A 6,000-nucleotide genomic window follows, 5' to 3' on the forward strand; every position below is an offset into this window, starting at 1 on the left:
AAATTTAAATTTATCAGAAGTAACCAGGGTAACGATTATCATAGGGGATATAAGTAAGACGGAAATTTTAGGAATCGAGATGGGATGGATGATATGAGAGACCGGCTGGTCGTGGAACTCAAAACCAAGGCAGATAATATGAAACCAGCATCAGCCACATCTCAGTAACAGAGGTGCCCAAACAAACCGGCTAAGAAAAGGAGAAGATGATACCAAATGAAAGAGTGTTACGGAAATCTGTGGACAGGGAGCATATAATGGATATGGAGGTGATAAAGAAAAAGAATGACATATGAAGACATGACAAGCAATTTAACAGAAATGAGATAGTGAAAATATAACAGATGACGATGAGTAGGAATAAAATGTTTATTTAATTCAGAGATGAAGTTGTTAATGTTGGGAAAAAACTGGTCCGGGGGGGGGGGGGGGGGGGAGGGGAGCGGGAATTAGAATCAGATTCAGAACCTAAAGTATATTCGAACTTGGATGAAATCGAATGTAAAGTGAAATCAAGGAATGTGATTCAGTAGCAACAATTTTTGCACTGTTAATTTCAATAATGAATGTTACAACATATCGGCCGATGTCGGTAAGGATGGTTATGGAGAAATGCATAAGGTATCGGCGGACGGAAATGATGTCTTAAGCAAAGATTGATAGCGTGTCGGCGAAAGTGAGGAATGCCTCATTAAGAGCATTTTTATAATGTGCTTGGTGATAATGCTAAGTGCAAGGATAGTGTTTCTGCTGCTTTAGATACTTCGTAAAACGGGATCAGTGCATTCGTTGCTATAGGGGAGGTGAGCTAATGGTTTCCGATGAAGGGAAAAATGTAATGGATGTGTTATAGACAGGGCAGGGAAATACAGTGGCTACGGGGAAACTTTCGACTTAGGTACCGATGTTAATGCTAAATGGTGCATGAATGAGGATCCTGGTTATGTTATTAATGACTGTGGATCATAAGGGAAGATATTAAAAATATAGTTAATTCCAAGGAAATGTAGTTACTTCCTAGGAAAACTTGTCAATCTCTGAGAAAATTAGACCCATAAAGATCTTGCAGCTCGTCGCACCAAGAAGCAGTTGAAAGGATTTCTTGCCCTAGCTTCATTTTTACGTCGTTTTATTCCCGAACAATGTATGAATTCAGAAGCATTATTAAATATGCTGCGAAAGAATGCTCTCTGGCAACGGACGCCTGAGTATGTACGTTAAGAACGTGCTCTATACCTTCCCAATATGTCGCTGGAATTCTGAAAAGCCAACATCCTGTCCAGTTGCTTTTGCAGGTCGAGCCTTACTAGCTCAAAGAAATCATATGCAGAAAATGAGCAGGAAACATTATCTGTTGTCTAGGCATTTTGGATGCTTAGTTACGTGGTGGAATCCAAAATGTTTGGGACTGGTGCTGTCATCTGGAAAGTAGCAGTAGTAGATCTTTGCACCACTAGGTGGCGAAAGCGGCATATCGAAATGGCTCTGAGCGCTATGCGACTTAACTTCTGAAGTCATCAGTCACCTAGAACTTAGAACTAATTAAACCTAACTAACCTAAGGACATCACACACATCCATGCCCGAGGCAGGATTCGAACCTTCGACCTTAGCGGTCGCTCGGTTCCAGACTGTAGCGCCTACAACCGCACGGCCACTCCGGCCGGCAGCTGCGTATCTGATGAGTCAGTGTGCGGAGTGTCATTCAGCTGGGAGGACGTGTTGCGTGTCCACAGTGATTTCCGTAATACTCTGTGTTCGGTGTGTGTTGATTTTACGATGTATCCGCAAACAGAACAGTGCGTGTGTATCAAATTCTGTGCGAATCTCTGGAAAAGAGCTACGTGTTATCACTGGTGACGAGAGCTGGATTTATGGTTATGACCCAGAGACAAAGCAACAATCGTCCTAGTGGAGGAGCCTGGGCTCTCAAAGACCCAAAAAAGCGAGAGAGGTGAAGAGCAAAGTGAACAGCATTACCATCGTTTTCTTTGATAACAACGAAATTGTGCAAGAATTCCTCCCACCCAACCAAACAGTGAATTCCGCGTACTACTGTGACGTTTTGCGACGTCTCCGTGAAAACGTGCGGTGACGACGGCCTGAATTTTGGCGTCAAGAGAACTGGCAGCTCCATCACGACAACGCGCTCTGTCACACGTCTTTGCTCAGCAGGACCTTTTTGGCAAAAAACAATATGACGGTTGTGCCCCCCCCCCCCCCCCCCCTCCACACTCGCCAGAGATGGCACCCTGCGACTTCACGCTATTCCCAAAACTGAAACTCAAGTTGAAAGGTCGTCGGTTCGACACTGTAAAGAGGATTCAAGAAGCATCGCTGGCGGTGATAAACACTGTCAAAGAAAAGGACTTCCAGAAAACGTTTGATCAGTGGCAGAGGCGCTGGGACCGGTATGTACGTGTGGATAGGAACTACATCGAGTGTGATGGTGACCATTATTCCAAAAGTAAGGTTTTCAACAGATGGCAGCACCAGTCCCGAAAATTTTTGATAGCACCTCGTATTATGTGTAAAGTGCACAAAGAGTATTATACAGAGATCACCAGGCCTTGACTATTTTTACAAACGTGCAAACGTTTCCATGGAAAAACTGGTGAAGCTGACAGTCACTTTCCACGAACAGAATTTCAGGATACTTTATATCACCAGAAAGGATAATGTCACTGACGAAGCTTTGTCCATATTACCACGGGATCAAATAAAGAGAATGTTTCGGAAAATCTCAGGGAGGAGTTTCCTTCACTCAAGATGCAGGGCCTGATAAGACGTCGACTTATAATTATTCCGGAGTATTTCAAGATTTCAATCGCAGAATTCGAAGTGGTCTAAGGTTGGACAACACTTGTGCTGCAAGATAACAGCGGCCTACACAAATTCTACAACATAGTTAACGGTGATTTGTTACACAGCCGCGTGGAGTAGCCGTGCGGGGTCGGGCGCCTTGTCTCAGTCTGCGCGGCTTCCCCCTTCGGAGGTTAGAGTCCTCCCTCTGGCATGGTGCGTAGTCCATAGCGTAATTTAAGTTAGATTAAGTAGTGTGTAGGCTTATGGGCCGATGGCCTAAGCAGTTTGGTCCCATAAGATCTTACCACAAATTCACAGTTTTTTTGTTCCGGAGGAGGAATGAAAATATGCAGCATTAATCTGTGTGTGTATTCCGGAAGATTAAGACAAGGGACTGACATGGTACTCACACTACTCTTAGCGTCGTCTTTTGTGTTAAAGTGCGTCAGTAAAATAGGAACCTGTTATTTTACAGACATCACGAGGAAGGTGCAACAAGTAATAATATCATTCATCATTTGTTACAAGACAAAAGACAATAACAAGGGCAGCAGAGAATTGCTGCATTCACTCATTCTGGACAAACGATTAGCATTTATGTGACCTAAATCCCATGGCTAGAGAAGATAACAAATACAACGTGGTAATTTGGAAGTTTTCACAAAGTGTGTGAAATTGTACACTATAAAGACAGATACTACGACTTCGATTATGAAGCGACTCCTCAATAATATAATTCCACTCGTTACTTTGAAACTCAGATGTTGTAATTGGAGGAACGCCCTTGCACTTGCAAATATTAAATGAATATTAACGTCCTGGTACGTTGCCGAGGGGCTGCTTATTTCGTGAGATGAACAAATTCATGAAGGCATTTTCTCGTATCAAGTTGATTACAAAGACAGATTAAGTAAATAAGTACAAGGAGATAATAAATAATTTACCACTTACGTTAACTCACCTTACCCCAGTGAAGTTCCAAGTTTATGTACAAAAAAGAAGAAGGGAAAGGATGGGTCAATAAAATCCCAATGGAACTTTCGAACATCAGCAGTGAGAAGAAAAGGTTCGAGCAGCACTGGTTAACTTGACTGAAAAACCCAGGCAAAGTAAACTACAATACGATAACAGAAGATTACACATTCAGAAATTTTCAGTTGGAAATAGGTACCGCGAGGACATACCCATGTTCCAAATTTTTGAGCAAGAAAACAAACAAATAGCAACTACTACACGTGGGACCATTCATCAAATTCATCATGGTGCCGCCCGTGCTACTCTCAGGGCTATGTTCTGGGAGACCCGTCAGACACCGCCGCAGCCCTTGCTCTCTTATACCATTTCGGCAACACCTGTCGACTGTAGGCAGCACAATCCATCATGGACCCCCCCCCCCCCCCTGCCACCATCATATACACCTCCCTTTCCCCTGCACTCGCCGTTACCTCGTGGAGTGCGTCCTTTATCTTGCCCTATTGCAAGTCGGTGATCGCCATGTAGCCCGGAATTGTGGGTTATGACGAGACTTCCTCACATTTATGGGTTTTTAGTGAACTTATTTAAATAAATTTCAGTTTATTGTCATTTACTACTCTGTAGCTTTCCACATGCTAAAGAATCCCACACTATAGGTCATCCACGCTGATGTTTCCACGGTCCAGGGAACACATTATTACAGATGAGATTGTTTTTATCTGCTGATACGGAAACAGTGGCAGGCAGTATATTTCATTTCCATCTGATAAGCCTACAGTCGCAAACGCCAAGATCTACAGTTGGATAGTGTATTCTCCTTGTCATCTACCTAATCTCTTATGCGTAATACATCGAAAGTACAGCGCTGATGAGAAAGAGCCAGAGAGAGAGAGACAGAGAGACAGAGAGAGAGAGAGAGAGAGAGAGAGGGAGTGGGAGAGAGAGAGATAGAGAGAGAGAGAGAAAATAGAGTGTGTGTGAGAGAGAGAGTGAGAGAGAGAAACTGAGAGAAAGAGAGAGAGAATAATGAGAGAGAGAGAGAGAATAATGAGAGAATAATGAATGAAGTCAGCTTTTCACATAGACAGCACTTTCCTAAACTGAAGGATCTTCTGCCTCTGTTTCTTAAGATTCACTGTCGCTTGTTTCGGCGAGGTGTATCACAGATTCCACTATGGTGTCTCTTACACCCTGGTCCAAAAAATTAAAATGGTTCAAATGGCTCTGAGCACGATGGGACTCAACTGCTGAGGTCATTAGTCCCCTAGAACTTAGAACTAGTTAAACCTAACTAACCTAAGGACATCACACACATCCATGCCCGAGACAGGATTCGAACCTGCGACCGTAGCGGTCTTGCGGTTCCAGACTGCAGCGCCTTTAACCGCACGGCCACTTCGGCCGGCCCAAAAAATTAGTTTCTTGAATGCTTCTGTATGTTTTACGCATCTCTCCCAGTCCTGCTGAGTAACATTGTCAAGAGCTTCGTGTGTTAGCTTCTCGACATTAGCAAGTTTGAAAGTAGCATTTCTCTTCGCTATTCCTCGCTTTACTTGTGCCCTTATCAATTCAGTGGGATTATACTGGCAGTGATACGGTGGTAGACGTACCACTTTGTGTCGCATTGCGTTTGCCAGTTGATGTAATTCGTAAGGCTTTTTGACACCTACGATTTGTTTAGGAGTTCAGCCTTCGTTTCATCGGCTTTCCCTTTGACCGCTCTATAACATCTGCCTTGCGCCAATTTGAACGTGGCAGCTTTTCTATCTGAATGGAGTGTTAACTTTACCCTTCTTTCAGCGCAGACAACAGTCGGATAAACCAGTTGTTAAAAACTTCTCCATTCATTTCTGAATGGTAATCGGATTGGCTAGAACTTTTTCCCGCCATGAAAAACAAATTAAGCCTCTGGTATGGAGCCCGTGGTTAATGAACCAGGTACACAACAGGCCTGGTGTCTTCAGCGCACAAGAAATGCCTTGTACCCAAAAACTTCGCTCTTGCTGCTGCAATGGCTCTGCGTTCCATTAAGAATTTTCGTCCATCGTTACACTTCTTGAATCTAAAACCAAATGAGCAGAGACGACGAAGAACGGAGGTCTCTGAGCATCAGTAATTTTTTCACAGAGGTCGGCCTGTATTTTTTTAACCATTGGATACTCTCCTCTGTCATAATATACAAGTACAGTTCTACACACGAGCTCTTTGTTAAAATCGTCGA

Source organism: Schistocerca serialis, chromosome 6 (genome assembly GCF_023864345.2).
Source record: "Schistocerca serialis cubense isolate TAMUIC-IGC-003099 chromosome 6, iqSchSeri2.2, whole genome shotgun sequence".
NCBI lineage: Eukaryota > Metazoa > Arthropoda > Insecta > Orthoptera > Acrididae > Schistocerca > Schistocerca serialis.